We start from the raw sequence: 17,636 nt of genomic DNA on the forward strand, positions 1-17,636 counted from the left end.
TATAAATAAAGTAGCTTTTCTTATTTTACTAAGTCTCCAGTCTCAGTGATCCTGATGCAGGGTAAAAGCCTGCTACTTAGGTCAATACACACACTGGCACACCCACAGCTCAGACTGTTGAGGATCTCTGCACATATATATAGATTTCCACAACAAAGGTGGCATACAAATAAGCCATGATGTTGATAATGATGATGTGTAAATATGAGAAGTAAAATCTCCCACGACTGTGGGGCTAAGGAAACCACGGGAGGGGGGCACTGGGTCTGACCTGCTGACTCTCACCTCTCATTTGAGCTACTGAGCTTAAACTCACATGGGTAATTTCCAAAAAGGTCTCTGTAACCCACCTCGACTAGGATTGAGCAAGTCCCCCTCATGTTCTGCAATGCCTCCCATTTCATTCGCCAAGCCCCCCATGACGCAATCCATTTCCCCCTAAATGCATCTTATCACCCTCCTCAATAAACTTTACCTCACTCATCTTTAAAACAATTGCATTAAAAATATTCATACAACACAGCAAGGTCATTAAAATAAATCCTCTCAAGAAGCAAACCTCACTTAGGCAGCAGTTGGAAACAGGCTCATCACACAACCGCCCCAGAAAAAAAAATCTGTTTTAAGTCCTAAATTATTTGTAATGGCTATTATTATTTATTTTATCTCCTAGTTGCCTCATATCCAATGGCCTCTAGGTCATTTGCATCAGATTTAAAAACATACCATATGAAACATTTAAACCATGCAACATAAAAAAACTTAAAACTCAAAGAACAACTATAATAGCACACATCGAGGGCCAAAGGCCTAGCTCTGGAAGGCTTCTTTGGGGAAGGAGTATCTGACTGAGGTGCCCCAACTCAGAAGGCCCTGTGCCAGATCCTGAAAGGGTTCATTTTCAGGAGAGGCAAAATTAGAAGTAGGGTCTCTTCAATAGATCCGAATAGGCCTGAGGGGGATGGGGGTTTTTTGAAGAAAAACAAGTGTTTTGTGGCTGTTTAAAGATTAACACACTTATTGTGGCAGGAGGTTTTATGAGCTAGACGCAGCCTTTCCCAACCAGTGTGCCTCCAGATGTTGTTGGACCACAACTCCCATCTTCCTGACCATTAGCAATGCTGGCTGAGGCTGATGAGAGTTGTGGTGCAACAACATCTGGAGGCACACTGGTTGGGAAAGGCTGAGCTAGAGGGTGCAGTTGATCAGATGCATGAAGCTGTCTCCTTGGCACCAGGTGGGTAAGGGGGAAGATTTACAGAGCGGGGCCAAAAGGCCAAGAAAATGCAAATACAAGAAATACGTCCCATTTCTACGCAGAGCTCAAGCGAATACACGTTCCAATCTGGGTGGATGTTAGATTAGCCTAAATGAGACTCAATCCAGAGGATCTTCCCGCAGCAGCTGCATATAGAATGCAAAACATACTGACTTTGGGGCAACAATGCTACCTCAAGACAGGCCGCCCTCCGTAACCTCATCAAAGCACATAGTCAAAAAGTAGGATCCAAAACACAATTAATCTAAACCCCACTGAGAGGTCCAGAAAGATTAACAGAGCAACGTTGGCCCTGCAAGGCTCTGCACAGAGGCTGCCCACCAGACAGAGCCACCAGAGTGGTCTCAGTCCAAAACCAGGCCTGAAGCCTGCCTGGAGTTGATGGGAGAAACCACAGCAGCCTGACTTGGTGTCCAGATGCGGCTGGCCCGAATACGGCTCAGTGTGGAACCCTCTCCCTGCGTCAGTTTAGCCCTGTTCCAATAAAACAGCATAGCAGGACAGCCTGGCTGCTGGATCAGGCCAGAAGGGGCCCATCTAGTCCGGCATCCTGTTCTCATTCCAGCCAAGCCCACAAACAGGACCTGAGCAGAAGAGCAACGCGCCCCACCTGCGGTTTCCAGCAACTGATATTATTCAAAGGCATGCTGGCTCCAATACTGGAAAGAGCTCATAGCCTTATTATCTGCCACTGAAAATATAGAAATGGACTGCCTTCCAGTCGATCCTGACTTATGGCTACCCTATGAATGGGGTTTTCATGGTAGGCGGTATTCAGAGGGGGTTTCCCATTGCCTCCCTCTGAGGCTAGTCCTCCCCAGCTAGCCAGGGCCTGCTCAGCTTGCCACAGCTGCACAAGTGGCAGGGCACGTAACCCCTGAGCCATTCGCTGTGGGGGTGATCTTTAGCTGGCCCTTGATGCCCAGGAGACATGAGCGGGGATTTGAACTCACAGACTCTGGACTCCCAGCCAGGCTCTCCTCCCCACTGTGCAATACCTGCTCCATAATCTGCCATTAATTGGGCAAAAAGAATAAAATAACACTCTTGCCCTCCCTCAGGACCAAAGTCTCCCCTCTCCTCTCCCCCTCCCCCTCCTAACCCTGGGGTTCCCCCTTTGGCAACTCCCTTCAGTTCCTGCTCCCCCCTCCCCCCCCAGGATGCCCCTCCAGGTCTCTGCCCACCACTGACCCCTCCCTCAAGGCCTTTGGACACCCTTTCCCTTTACTCCCCCTCCCGCCTTACCGGCACATGGGAGCAGCGTATGACAGCAGTCTGGATACCCCCACTCCTGCATTTCTGCACCCACCCATTCTCTTGGTCTGTAGCCCAACACCCAGAGCAGCTCTGGTCACGTATCTGCTTCAGACACCCAGGAGCCAGAGCCTGTAGGGTTGTTCATAGAATAGTAGAGATGGAAGGGGCCTATAAGGCCATCAAGTCCAACCCCCTGCTCAATGCAGGAATGCATCTCAACCTAAGATGGACACCCTCCCTAAACAACCCAACTAAGGAGTATTTTCTGTGAGAAACCCAACATCAGGGCTCCTTGCCCAAAGTCCCTGCCCACTGCCTATCTCCTGGCCTCTTGTCAAGAGGAACAAAGAGTTGCCGAGCGCCCTATTTGTGGCCTGAGCCTTGGCAAGCAGGCCTTCCTGGAACAAATGGAGATTGTGTACCCTCTGTTATTGCAGATGTCTACCTGCTGGATACACTCCTGTTCCTTTCAAAAATTAGGTTAATGGGACACACGGCACAATTGCTCTACCGCAACTTGCATGTGTTTCCTTTTAAAAAAGGAGAGAGGTTATGGGGAGGCCCCTCAACTGTCTGCTCTGCTTGCTGCTGTTTGGAAATGGGGGGGGCAGTATCCGTGTTGGGAGGGAACCCCTATGCAGCTGCTGTCCACAGAATGTGGGGCTCATCTTCTCTTCCCTAATAAATAGCTCTTGATAAATTATTCCTGGCTTTGCTTGGGAATTCAGGGGCTCTGGCTCCATTTAGAAGTCTTTCCTAGCCGCTGGTTTACTGTACGTCAGTTGTTCCAAGTAAAAAAGAGCTGGATGGGCCGGAGGGGGCAAGAGATGAGTGGAAGTCCTCTGGCTTGCATCAAACACTCCACAGCATCTCTCCAAGGTTGCCTACCTGCCTGCATTTAAAGAAAGCAATAATATATGGGCAGCAAAACCTTGCTTTAAGGATTCCCCTCCCACCCTCATTCTTGCTGTTTAGCCTGCCTCAGACTGATCTGAGTTTCAGTGGGAGAAGTGTTGTTCTTTCCCTTGCACTGGGTCATCATCCAAACACCTTCAAGTAACTGGAAGTTATTTCCCTGTAGTCAGCTCCCTCTATTCCTGAGCAAAGTGGGGCTCAGTACAGACCCATAAACACATTGTTCCCCATCCATCCATCCATCCATCCACCCACCCACCCACCCTCTAGCCCCCTGCTCTGTTTGGGAACAGGCACCAGCTAATGCAGTCACCTCCTCCGACCATTCACAGTCAAACCCTTCCTGGCACGCTCTGCCTCCTGGCGATCTTCTTTGGCTGGTGGAGAACAGGCCTGTGCAGGTGAAGCAGTCTGTCTCAATGACCTCACCACTCAGAGCCCCTCTCCTCGCTGCTGGTGGGACCCCCAAGCCAAGGGAAGCCAGGAAAGCAGCAAGATGTCTTTGGCTGGCCTCGATGACTGCGGTGGTGGTAATGGGCCGGTGGAGCAGTGGGTCAGGGGCCCATTACCATGAGGATGAGGGCTTGCTTACTCACCAGCGGGATTCGATCATGAAGCTCAAAGAGCAATGAGCAAAAGGGGAAGGAAATCCAACTCAGAGATCTGGCCAAAGCTGGGGTGGAGGGAGGAAGGGGGGCCAAAGGATATGCTCACGTTCAGCTGCCCCCCCGCCCTCCGCCCACCCCTTGTGGATGTCAGAACTGTCAGCTGCTATTTATTTAATAAATGTAAATGCTACCTCTCTTCAAGGCAAGCAAAACAATAATAATCATATCAAATCACACAACCACAAAATACTATCAGCCGCAGGATCTAACAATGACTCACCACAGCAGGTAGAAACCAACCCAGGTAAAATGCGGTTTTGTTGTTGTCATGTGCCTTCAAGTCGATTACAACTTATGGCGACCCTATGAATCAGTCACCTCCAAGAGCATCTGTCATGAACCACCCTGTTCAGATCTTGGAAGTTCAGGTCTGTGGCTTCCTTTATGGAATCAATCCATCTCTTGTTTGGCCTTCCTCTTTTTCTACTCCCTGCTGTTTTCCCCAGCATAATTATTGTCTTTTCTAGTGAATCATGTCTTCTCATGATGTGTCCAAAGTATGATAACCTCAGTTTCATCATTTTAGCTTCTAGTGACAGTTCTGGTTTAATTTGTTCTAACACCCAGTTATTTGTCTTTTTTGCGGTCCATGGTATGCAGCTACTATATTTTAGAGTGTTTTTAGTGTGCTCCTACTGGGAGGTAGGTTGGGATGTAATAATAATAATAATAATAATAATAATAATAATAATAATAAAGTCTGGGCAACATTTCCACCTTGCACCAGGAAGCCATCCAGGTAGAGCCCAGGAGCACAGAAAGTGTCCATTCACTGGCCCCCCAGGCCAGGTCCTGCCACCACCTCTGCAGGCGATGGGGGAGGAGGGGAGTCCAGAGACAGGCTTCGCAGCTGGCACCAAAAGACGTGCAGGTCTCTGTGGGGCAACCCCAGGTCCTTCTCGCTTACAAAGTACTATGTACATCAATGATGCTACCTAAATAATAAAAAAGGAATCTGTTCTCCCAGAGGCAGCCATAAAGATGGGAGTTAACACCAGTGTGGTGTAGTGGTCAAGGTGTTGGACTACGACCTGGGAGACCAGGATTCGGATCCCCATATAGCCACGAAGCTCACTGGGTGACCTTGGGCCAGTCAGTACCTCTCAGCCTCATGAAAACCCTATTCATAGGGTCGCTGCAAACTGCTTTGATCAACTTGCAAGATCACAGACCCTTTCAAGAGCGGAATAACTAACCAAGCACCCTGCTCTGAATTTACAAACAGGAGTATAGCAAATAACAGCCCACACTTTGCTCATCAGTATGGCCGCCGCACACCCCCCCCCTCAAGCTAATCTGCTAATCTCCCCACTAGGAAAAACTTAGGTGTAGATGAAAATCCAATTTCAGCATGGATTTCTAACCCCTTCATTGTGGGGAAGTTAAAGCACCTAAAGGGCAACTATCTGTGTCACACCTCCTGCGTAAGTGCCCCCCACCCCCTCGGTGCGCTCTCAATCCCACCCGCGTTCCAGTGCCCTGGAAAGGCCTGAGTGCCCAGTTCATGGAGGGGGCCCCTGCAGGGAACACCGGAGGTGGCAACGAGGGGGGGGTCTGTTGCCAACGAGGAGATGCCTCCTGCGGCAAGAAACCCTTCCTGCCCCGGACGAACTGCAACATCTCTTGAAATGCAGCCCGCGGCTTGGCTGAACCAGAAGGCGGCGGCGAAGGGTCCGAGGGGGCGAGCCGGCTTGTGAGCGCGCCCTGGGTCTGCGGGAAGGATCACACGGCGGGCGGGGGGCTGCTTGGGAGTGGTCACGCCCGTGCCCGCCGCTCAGGCGGGGACGAGCCGAAGCTGCCCCGACGGTCGTTGGAGGGAAGCCCAGCCTCCAGCGCCTCCGATGGAAAACAAAGACGACGTCGACGCGGGCTGGCATGTGGTCTCTCCGGAAGACTGTCCCCAAAGCAGTCTCCGCCGCGCTGCCCAAGGCCTTCAGCCTCCCGTGGCGCCAGCGGCCCTGCAAGCGCCAGCAGCAGCCTTCAAAGGGGCTGCGTCCTCAGCGCGGAGGGGTGCTCCGGTCCGGTCCAGCACTGGTGCGCAGGGGCCTCAAGGAGGGGCGCTGCCATCGGAGAGGGCACCGGCCCCACGGCTAGGAGCAGGAGGAGCAGGCCGGCTGCAGGCCGTGCAAAATGCCCTCGTTTGCAAGACACACCGAGGGGAGAGAAAAGAGCCGCTTCGGTGCCAGAGGGCGCCTGCAGCCCCTTCGGAAGAAAGAGCAGGCCAGGCCAGGCCAGGCCGCAGGAACTCAAAGGCCACGGGGCGATTTGCTAGAGGCGGGTGGCCGTGGAGCCCCAGCAGATCTCCAAGCAGCGGGCAGGGTGACGGGCAGAACCGGCGCCCGCAGTCCCCGGGGAAGGGTGCGTCACCTTTCCCTGACTGATCAGACGACTTCATGTACACCGGCTCATAAACTGCAGATTTATTTGACTGATTGATACCCTGGCCTTCCACAGGTTTTCTAAGGAGACATACAGCTTTTCAAACCACAACAATACAAATTAAATAAGCACAAATGAAAACATTCAGAAATATCCTAAAAAGAGTAAAACCACTAGGGGCAGCATAAAAAGAGCAAACCAAGGTCTTTTTTTACCGTTGATATTAAGTTCGTATTTTGTTGTTTGCAATATATAGAAAATACAATGAAAATAACACAGACAATTTAAAAGGGCTTTGCCTGGCACCAAAACTGAGGCTCAATCCTGACAAGACTGAGACGCTATTGGTGGGTGCCTTCTCTGCCCAGACGGTGGATGTTCAACCTGTTCTGGATGGGGTTACACTCCCCTTGAAGGAACAGGTTCGCAGCTTGGGGGTTCTTTTCGATCCATTCCTGTCTCTTGAGGCGCAGGTGGCCTCGGTGGCACGGAATGCGTTCTACCACCTTCGGTTGGTAGCCCAGCTACGTCCCTATCTGGACAGCGACGACCTCACCTCAGTTGTGCATGCTCTGGTAACCTCAAGATTGGATTACTGCAATGCGCTCTACGTGGGGCTGCCTCTGAAAACAGTCTGGAAACTACAGCTAGTGCAAAATGCAGCAGCCAGACTGTTGACGAGGACCAGACGGTCTGCACATATAACACCTGTTCTGGCGCGTTTATACTGGCTACCTATTTGTTTCCGGGCCAAATTCAAAGTGCTAGTTTTGACTTATAAAGCCTTACACGGTGCAGGATCACAATACCTGGCGGAACGCCTCTCCCGATATGAACTTACCCGCTCACTACGTTCAACATCAAAGGCCCTCCTCCGAGTTCTGACTCACAGAGAAGCTCGGAGGGTTGTAACGAGATCTAGGGCCTTTTCAGTGGTGGCCCCCGAACTATGGAATAGTCTTTCCGACGAGGTGCGCCTGGCGCCTACACTTCTGTCTTTTCGGCGTCAGGTTAAGACCTTTTTATTTTCCCAGGCATTTTAATATATTTTATTGTTGTTAATATATACCAGGCTGTTAAATATTTAAAATGTATGCTTTTAGTGTTTCTATTGTCATTTTATTGTATTGTATTGACTTTATGTTGTGCACCGTCCAGAGAGCCTTTGGCTTTGGGCGGTATAAAAATTGAATAAATAAATAAATAAATAAAATAGCATCTGAGGTGCCAGGCAGGCCCCCCAAAGTAAAGTGTTCTGCAACTGGGGTGCCATCCCTGAGGAGGCCCTTTTCCCAACAGGCACGTCAGATGACACAGGAACCGGGGGGGGGGCACAGAACACCTTGCCTGAAGCCACCAAAGGCGTTTGTAACTGAGGTAAGATTTAAACCAGGGATTTCCCAAGCAACTGTCTCATCCTCAGTTTCCTCTCTGTAAAATCAGAAAAGCTGCAGCTTGCCTCACAGGGCTGTAATAAGGAGGTGAGTGATAAGGAGATGCCACTACCTGGTTGGACTCCCAAGGGTAGCTGTGTCCAATATAACATTACACATTTTTCCTGTCCTCCACAGAATTGCAGCCTATATATATATATATATACACAGCCCTGCTGAGAGCACTAATACATCTAACATAATGCTGCCTGCTCTGGCTGGCAGCAACTGTCTGGGGTCTCAGGCAGAGAGAGGGTTTTTTTTCCCCCAGTCCTGTTGCTGCCCAGATCCATTTAACAGGCAAAGGCAGTAAGTGAACTTGGCACCCCATACATGCAAATGGTGCGCTCTGTTACTCCAGAGAATCCAGGGGAATGGGCTGCAGTGCAGTGGCGGAACACCTTTGCACAGGAGAAGGTCCCAGGTGCAATTCCTGGCATCTCCAGGTAGAGCCAGAAGCGCCCCTTGCTGGAAACCCTAGAGAGCTGCTGTCGGTCAGTGTAGGTAATGCTGAGCTCTAGATCTGACTCCCTGTAAGAAGCCCCTTCCTCTCTTCCTAGTTAAAACACGCTGTCTGCTTTTCCTGGCCAACCTGGGGACGGTGCAGCTATATGAGACCGCTATAGCAGAGGACTTCAAAAGTGTTTGATGGTTGGGGGGGGTTGGGGGCCAGTTAGCTGCATCTGGAGGGCTCACCATCCCCACTTATAAAAGGGGAACAATCGTGGACTACTTTGAGAGCCTAAATGAAAATTAGATCTTTGCAGATGAAAACAGCAACCTAAGTGGCCCCCTCTAGACTCGAGTCTACCTGGACACTACGTCTCCACCAAATCCTCACGGTCAGCCGCAGGCGCCACCCCGGCAATCCAAGAGAGGTGGTCCCAGAAGATGCAAGTGGGAGCTCAATTCTGGAAGTGAACAACTGTGAACTGTTGGGAGTGGGGCAAGAGCAACTCCTGTCTTGTTCTTTTGTTTATGTTCCAGAAGGGAGATAGAGCGAGGGTCCTCCAGATGGATAGGCCTGATTACCTTTACCTGCGATGCTCTGACTGACTGACTTCCCTTGTTAGACTGATACTTCCTAAGGGAAGCTTCTCTGCCCCTCCTCCTTCTGCCCTTTCCTCTCTTCTCCACTGTCCCAGAGAGAGGAGACACCTTTGTCTCTGCTCTCTCTCTCCTGAGCCATGAGGGTAACTCCCAAACCTGGGCGTTGCGCCTCCGACTTAGTTAGTTATTTAGAACTAGGCCTGCCTTTCTATCTACTATGTATTTCTATAAATAAAGGAGCTTTTCTTATTTTACTAAGTCTTAAGTAATTTTACTAAGTCTTAAGTCGCTGGATCGTCACCTTGTGGTGGTGAGTGGGCTTGCGTGTTCCAATGAACCCTGTGAGCGATGCCTACTCCCAGCAGGGTCACCCATGGCAGTCAGCTCAAGGGAGAGGAACCAGACAAAGAACGATCCAAGAGTGTCCTCAACGGCAGAACAGGCGGAGGATAACAATGTGCATGTTACAACGGCTGTGAAGGTGGATGAAGGCAGCAGCAGATAAAGGACTTCCAATCGTTGTGGTATCCATGCCATTGGATCAAAGCCTTTTTCTGTCATGGTTGTGTGTTGATCGTGGTGCGCCCATCTCCCCACATAAAACAAATTCACGCACAGGCGTCTTCCATAACAAAAGTCCCATGGCGATTGGCAAATGGCGACAGGGGCAGGACTGTGAAATCCAGAAGCCCCTAGTCATGGTCTGGTACATCGGCAGTGGATACAGATTCAGACGGATCCAATGTTAAAGACTATATTTTGGAAGACACTTACTCGGTCACGAGTGATCGCCAAGAAAGTCTCAGTGATCTCAATGCAGGGTAAAAGCCTGCCGCATAGGTAAATGCACACACTGGCACACACATATTTCAATCTCTGTTAATAGCTATACAAATTTACATAACATGAACATCTGCAAAAGACCTAAAATGAGCTCTGTGCCACCTGCAAAAGGGACCCGGGTGTGATAAGCAAGCTGAAGGAAAGATCACCAACAATAATAAGAAGATCACTTTTCAGTTTGCCAAAGTGTGGTACAAACCGGCACTCATCCTCAGCGGCCCTGAATTATGGGCCTCTCGGTTCCATTTTACAGACTGAAAGCAGCTTGCCCCGAGGCTGCAAATGGGAGCCCAGGCGAGGCTGTCCATACAGTACCCGGCTAGTCAATGGAAAGAAAGGCGGTGTATTTAGGAAGAGAAATGCAAACGATGCTTGGAGGGTCGCCCCAGGGAGGTCTAGCTCCAAGGGAAGGCCTGAACCTTCCCTGCCGGGCCCTGGTCTGAGAAGGAGACACGGAGGCCCTGGCAGCTCGGCCAGCCCAGACACCACGCAGCAGCTGCCCAGTGTTTCCGAGCCACTCCCTGGATTGATTCCATAAAGGAAGCCACAGACCTGAACTTACAAGATCTGAACCGGGTGGTTCATGACAGATGCTCTTGGAGGTCGCTGATTCATAGGGTCGCCAGAAGCCGTAATCGACTTGGAGGCACATAACAACAACAACAACCCCCGCATGGAGACAACATGAGAAGCGCCCAAGGGGGCCCATCTGGTCCAGCAACCAGATGCCCGATGGGGAGCCCACCACCAAGCAGGCCCTAAGCGCCAGAGCAGCTCCCCCCCCCCCGCAGATTCCGGCAACTGGGGCTGGGAAGCCTCCTGCCTCCGTCGGTGATGGCGGAGCACAGCCGTCGCGTCTAGGAGCCACTGAAGGCCTCACCCGCCACGGCGAGGCCCAGGCGCGGCTCAAACGCGGAGCACGTCCCAGCCTCACCAGGCGGCCTCTCACCCACCCCTTACCCCACCCCCTACCCCTTGGGCCCTTCTGGTCCCGAGAGGCCCCGCCAGCCAGCCCACCGCCTCCCTCTGCCCTCCGCAGATCAAATCATCCCCAGCTCGCCTCAGCCGAGGGAGCAGCTGTCAAAAGCCCGCGCCGGCGGGAGCTCAGCAGGTACCGGCCCCGGGGAGGCCCATCCCCCCCGCCCGTCGGCCCGCGGCCGCCGCCGCCGCCTCCCCCCTGCCGGTCCCTCCGCCCGCCCTGTCTCCTCTCCCTCGCGCCTCCCCCGGCGCATCTCTCTTTGTCTCGCAGCGGCGCTCCCTTCGCAGGTGAGGCAGCCCCGCAACACACACCTTCCACCCCCCACCCCTGGCCAAAAAAGCCCCCCCCTTTGCTCTGCGGCGGCAGGCACGCCCTGGGAGCACAAAGGCAGGCGGGCGCCGGAGGGCCGACAGGGCGGGCACGGCCGCCTTTCGCCGCCGCCGGGGGCCCGCCGTGCCCGGGCAAGAGCCAGAGCGCGGAGCCCGTCGGGCCGCGCCTGCCGGGCTGGCCGAGCAAGGAGGCTCAGCGGGGCAAACGAGCGGCCGGCCGGCCGGCGGGTTGGAGGGCAAGCCCGATCCCGGGAGGGAGAGAGCGAGAGGGCGGGCCGGGCAGCCTCGGGTCCCCCTTGCGCCAAGCCAGGGCGGGGCGGAGGGCGCGGGCCTCCCAGTCCCGGGCCGCAGCACGATGCGTTTCAAGGGCGGCGGCGGCGGCCTGCCCCCCTCCCCGGGGCTCACCTTCGCCCTCTCCAGCGCAGGGCCCGGGCTGGCAGCCGCCCTTCCTCCTCCTCCTCCTCCTCCGCGGCGGCGGCGGCGGCTCACAGCTGCATCCCTGGCAATGCGGCGGGGCTGCGCAATCCCGGCTCCTCCGCCTCCCGCTGCCGCCGTGACGTCGCGGCCGTGCCCATAGCTCGCGCGGCGCAAGCCAGGCCGGCGGGGGAGGGGCCCTCCGAGGGATCAAAGGACGCCGCCACCCGCAGGAGCCCGGGCCAGTGGCTCGCCGGGGGGGGGGCGCCGTTGCCAGCCTGTGAAACGGGGCTTCGCAGAGCCACCCGCAGTGCCAGCCACGGAACCGACAGCGGCCGATGGGGCTCCCTCCACTTTGGCGTCTGGATAGAGGGGCGGAGGGGGGTCACAAATGGGGAGAGCGCCCGGAACCGGAGTCCAAAGGAGACAGAGGACCCCCCCCTTTCTTCTCATCCAGCCACCCTCCGGGCTCTCCTCACGTTCCAACCACTGCAAGAAGATGCGTTTTTTCTCCGGGGCGGGGAAAGCTACCTACCCATAGTGTTATATAATAAATATAATATAATAAATATAATATAATTATAATTATAGTCCAAGCAACTTACAGCATTGTTAAAACTGAACACAAATATAACCTCCACCCAGTTAGCTCTCAGTTCAACAGCCCCACCTCTGCTCTGAGGACACAGAATCATAGAATAGTAGAGTTGGAAGGTGCCTACCAGGCCATCCAGTCCAACCCCCTGCTCAATGCAGGAATCCAAATCAAAGCATTCCCAACAGATAGCTGTCCAGCTGCCTCTTGAATGCTTCCAGTGTCAGAGGGCCCACTACCTCTCTAGGTCATTGGTTCCATTGTTGTATTGCTCTAACAGTTAGGAGGTTTTTCCTGATGTCATCGAAATCTGCCTTCCTGCAGCTTGAGCCCATTATTCCATGTCCTGCACTGTGGGATGATCGAGAAGAGATCCCAGGCCTCCTCTGTGTGACAACCTTTCATGTACTTGAAGAGTGCCATCATATCTCCCCTCAGTCTTCTCTTCTCCAGGCTAAACGTGCCCAGTTCTTCAGTCTCTCCTCATAGGGCTTTGTTTCTAGTCCCCTGATCATCCTTGTTACCCTCCTCTGAACCTGAACCTCTTCAGCTTCTGATCAACGACAATCCCAAGATCCTTCTTGCACGTAGTATTGCTGAGTCAAGTATTCCCCATCTTATAACTGTGTATTTGGTTTCTTTTTCCTAGGTGTAGTCCTTTGCATCTATCCCTGTGCCTCCTTCTTGGCCAGCCAGGCAGGCCCCACCTGAAGGCAGCAACGCCTGGCAAAGCAAGGCCCATCACAGCACTTGGTGGACAAAACAGCTTCTCTGTCCTTGGGTGCTTCGAGGACCCAGACAAGGTGGGCACGGAGTTCCCCTCTGGTGACCTGATGCAACTCAAGTCCCAACTGGGCTCACCCACCAGCCTGTCCCTCATTAGCTACTCAAGGCAGCACCCTTGGGTGGGCTTGAAGGCACCAGCAAGGGAACACCTGTTTGTCTCCTCCACTGGCTCCAAGAGGAAAAGCCCCTCCCCCAGCTCTCTGCTGCCCCAGGGGTTATTCCCCTGTGAACCCTGCAGCCATTTGTTGCCATGGGTTCCAAGGGACTATTTGTAATGCTCTCTCACATATGAGTGCCTGTTGCATTTGGAGAAGGAACATAGCCTAGTGTGGTGGGCCCTATTTATACCCTGAAGCAGCAGAATCCTGCATTCAGTGGGGGGGGGTCCCTATAGACCCTCCCCAAAGCACATGGGAATGGCTGGATCTGACCATCAGGGGGAGTTTCCCAGTGGCAGTCAAAGCTTCTCATCACTTGTGCCAGCAGGATAAAAACATTTGAGGTTCTGGGAAAGGGAGGAGGAGCCAAGCTGAACCTTTAGGGGAGGAACAGTGGGCATGCATGCACACACTGCAGACACACACCATTCCAGGGGCATTGATGGCCCATGTGGTTCAGTGGATCAAGAACCAGGAATGGGTCCTGAAATGGGCAGACATCCCACCACAGAGGCTGTTTCTCAGCCTCTATTCTCCATCTGTGAAATGGGAATAATAGTGACCTACCTGAAATTTTTTAAATTTATTTATTTATTATTTTATTTATACCCTATCCTTCCTTCCAGCAGGAGCCCAGGGCGGCAAACAGAAACATTAAAAAGACTTTAAAACATCATAAAAAGACCTTAAAATACAATTAAAATAATACAACGTTAAAAACATTTTTAAAACATCTTTTTAAAAAGGGTTAAAGATATTAAAAGACATATGAAAAGCAATTCTAACACAGACACAGACTGGGATAAGTCTCAACTTAAAAGGCTTGCTGGAAGAGGAAAGTCTTCAAAAGGCGCTGAAAAGACAGCAGAGATGGTGCCTGCCTAATATTCAAAGGGAGGGGGAAGAGTTCCACAGGGTAGGTGCCGCCACACTAAAGGTCCGTTTCCTATATTGTACAGAATGAACCTCCTGATAAGATGGTATCTTGCAGGACGCCCTCACCTGCAGACTGCAGTGATCAACTGGGTATATAAGGGGTAAGACGGTCTTTCAGGTATCCTGGTCCCAAGCTGTATAGGGCTTTGTACGCCAAAAACTAGAACCTTGAACTTGGCCCAGTAGCAAATGGACATGATAGTTGGGGATGCCAAACAGCAAAGACTGAATGAATGACAAGCAAACTATTTTTAATGTGGGACAAGAATAACTATTGTCTGAGTTCTAACATTTCTCCATTGACTCATAGAATTGTAACACATTCTATAATCCAAAGAGTTGTTAAATATTTTTATATCTCCAAGAAATGAAGCACAGAGATAAAACACCAAAACCTTATAAAATATCAACAGAATAGTAAGAACACAAGAAGAGCCTTGCAGCAGCTGCTTCAGGTTAAAAGCCTGTGTAGTCCAGCATCCTGTTTCCTGTGAGTGGCCGGGCAGATGCCCCCAAAGGGAAGTCCACAAGCAGGACCTGAGCGCAAGAGCAGCCCCTCTCCGTGCCACGTTGCACAGGAACTGCCATTCCACCTCTGATAATGGAAATAATATATAGTCACCATGAGTGCTAGCTCTTACTCAGTAAATCACAGTGAGGAAATAACTCCCCCTAGCATTAAAAAATAATATTTTACAAGACTCATACTGGGGCTTTACAATCTGGGAACCAGCAGAGACAGTTACCTTGTTTTGTTTTTTAATCTACCTAGCTGACAATATGAAATAAGCAAATGTTGGCTAGAACAGGAAAAGGAGCAGGCACAATTTCTTCTAGCTAGGTGTTATTTGTCAAATCTTCAAGTGAAGTGGTGGAGATGTCACCTAATCAGAAAAATTGACAAATAACAACTTTTGGCATAGAAAAAGCAGAGAAAGAGACAGAAGATGCAGTTTCCGTATTTGCATGGAAAGAGGAAAACTTGACCAGGAAACCTCCAAGACTGAAATTTCTGCTTGATTTAGATAAATACCTGCACACTCTCAAAACATCCTATATGGCATTACAGAAGGCAGCACATACCTGGCATTACACTTCAGACGTCATGCATCACTCACAGGTTATCAGCCCCTGAAGAAAAACTCCAGTCTGGCCTTGCTGGGGCCTCCACATGCCCCCTGCTCTGATCTTTGCTACCGTTCCTGCCACCAGAGCGCCATCAACTCGGGTTTGTTAGGCTTGAAGGAGCAGGCAAGGTGTAGGCTGAGAGTAAACCTGGGAGAGTAAACCTGGGAAGGCCATCAAGCCCACGGAGCTTGCCCTGACAAATCCCAGGCCTGGGCCAGACGTGGGCTAGAAAAGAGTGGTTGGTGCCATGCAAGGCGCCGCAGCCAGCTTGGCTCCTCAGGTTTTGGGTCCGCCTCTCACCTCCCTGTTCTTGTTGGGTTCCTCCCCCTTGCCCCGTGAAGGAGGGAAGGAGCCACAAGGCCCAGGCTGCCTAATGAAAAGGCCCAGTGTCAGTGCAGATAAATGCTCCAAGGATGGGCTCGCACAGACACAGCTGGGGTTACAATTACAGGGGAAATTGCCCAGAGAGATTTGCTCCACAGGCTTGCACTGAAACCAGAGCCACTGTGTGCCTTCCCTGGCTGGACAAGTGCCGCCTCAGGTTCCTATCCCAGAGAGCTCTGTGGCCAGCGAGAGGCACAGTGATATGCACAGATTCATCTTCTGGCTCGGCTCGGCTCAAAGCACCGGCTTTCAGCCCTTGGCCTGGGCTCTGCCAGCTGCTCTGCCCACCTGCAAAGGTCCAGGCTCCATCTAGTTCTCTTTGATGCCATGAAGAAAGGAAGCATGACATGGACCAATGCTTGGTCGGAACATACACAATTTGAAAGCCAAATCTATCATGCTGCTCTTTTCTGTCCAAATCTTGAAGTCCCTCCCACACACTTTATCTCCCTGGCATCTTATGTCTACCTTTCCCCCTAACACAGACACCTCCTCAAGGCAGGCACCCACATTTCATCCATGGACTAAGTCGGATGAGGTCTTTGCCTCTTGGATCCTTTCCAATCGCTGCCTGAATTCTTTTGATCCCTCCATGAAGCTACGTTGACTTAAATACTTGAGCAAACTGAGCAAGTCCTGCTCTGAACTCTTCCTTCCTGTCCTCAAAGAATCTTTATCGCCTTTTAACCCCCTCTTTAAACATTTTCCTAAGAGTTTATATTTATACTCATCCAGAATCTGAAACTATTACTTTTATTGTTCAGCAAAGGTATCCTTTTCAGCTAAAAGCATGTACAATACTGCACCAAAACACTGAGTCATTAACAGGTAAGAACGATGAAGAGCACAGCGGCCATTTCAGTGACCCCCCCCCGCGGAGGCGAAAACAGGTCACTAACAACAAAACAGCACCTGAAGCACCCCACCAGTCAAAAGCAACGGGGTTGAGAGTAGGGCATTTTTAGATAATTCCCCCCTAAACTAGGACTAAAGACCAGGTCCAAAGTGTTCTGCCAGAATAATGTTGGGTCAAATATTATTTGAGGCAGGCTCATGGTTGACACTCCAGGCAAGGCAGCCTTGGTGTGGATATTGAAGTCTCCCAAGACCCCAAGTCTTGGGGTCCTCAACACCACCTCTGACCCCCATCAGCTCAGGTAGGGAAACTGTTTGGCAGTGGGGTGGGGGCCGGGGGCCCACTAACAGGATCCCTTTCCTGTCCCAGGTTCCCAACATCAAGTATAGACACTCAAAACCTGCCAACTACTGGATTGGGCACCTGACCAGGGACATGTCTCTTCAGATGTATCTTCAGATATCATGGTCACTCCAGCAGCAGCTGCTGCCTCTCAAGGTGCACCAGATATCCTGACAGACGCATCTGGGGGAGATTTACACACACCCCATCATCCAGCCAGGTTTCTGTCACGCAAGCCGGATCAGCACATTCTTTCTGGCTCCGGTGAAAGATGGTCAAAGCCTTTCATTAGCCAACCAGCAGCATCTTCAGGCTAGAAGGGGACTGGTGGCTGGGAGGCAGGCTGGGAGGGGGAAAGATGCCCCAGACTTAAGAGCAAATGGAATTGGAAGAGGGAACCTTGAGGTGGGGACTTTGAGTGAAGAGTGTCTGTTGTGGGAGGATAGATGGACTGGGGAGGAGATGGGGAGGGACAGAGAGCCTGAGTGATGAGAGAGGGGGTGAAAGTATATGTAGCATCTTAGGATGGTCAGATTTTTTTAGATGTTTATTTTCATAAATAATATAGAGCAATGAATAAACAAGGAAAAACTTCACGTGTCCAATGTGAGACACAGCAATAACACCACTGGTATTTGCTGAAATTAAACAACAGACAATGTACATATATTCTAACCCTTATCCTTCAAACCTTTATAAACCTATAGTTTCTTTCTGGTATCAACTTTAAGCTTTTACAATATTCAAAACAATGGAGCCACCTTAGCACAAAACTGCCTCCATCTCTGTTTTTGTTCTTTAAATCTAATTTAATGACTTATTTTAGCCATTATGGCAAATTCCCACTTTTTTTTTTGCAAAAACTATTCTTGATGCAGCCAACATATATGAAACCATTTCTTGAT

The 17,636-nt window shown here is 51.3% G+C and overlaps 1 protein-coding gene across 4 annotated transcripts in view; it reads right to left on the minus strand.

The window, feature by feature from the left end:
• RUSC2 (RUN and SH3 domain containing 2) overlaps positions 1-17,636 on the minus strand; it is a 64,550-nt gene that overhangs the window by 38,093 nt on the left and 8,821 nt on the right. For 2 of the 4 annotated variants that reach the window (XR_009760817.1, XM_061612661.1), the window contains exon 1: positions 11,538-11,693. The exons of 1 other annotated variant lie outside the window; for it this stretch is intronic. The gene's annotated coding sequence lies outside the window, so the exon portion shown is untranslated. Of the gene's footprint in view, positions 1-11,537; positions 11,694-17,636 lie in introns of those variants that run through there. One more of the 4 variants, XM_061612682.1, reaches the window with a different exon arrangement.

The sequence above is a fragment of the Rhineura floridana genome, chromosome 1 (genome assembly GCF_030035675.1).
Source record: "Rhineura floridana isolate rRhiFlo1 chromosome 1, rRhiFlo1.hap2, whole genome shotgun sequence".
NCBI lineage: Eukaryota > Metazoa > Chordata > Lepidosauria > Squamata > Rhineuridae > Rhineura > Rhineura floridana.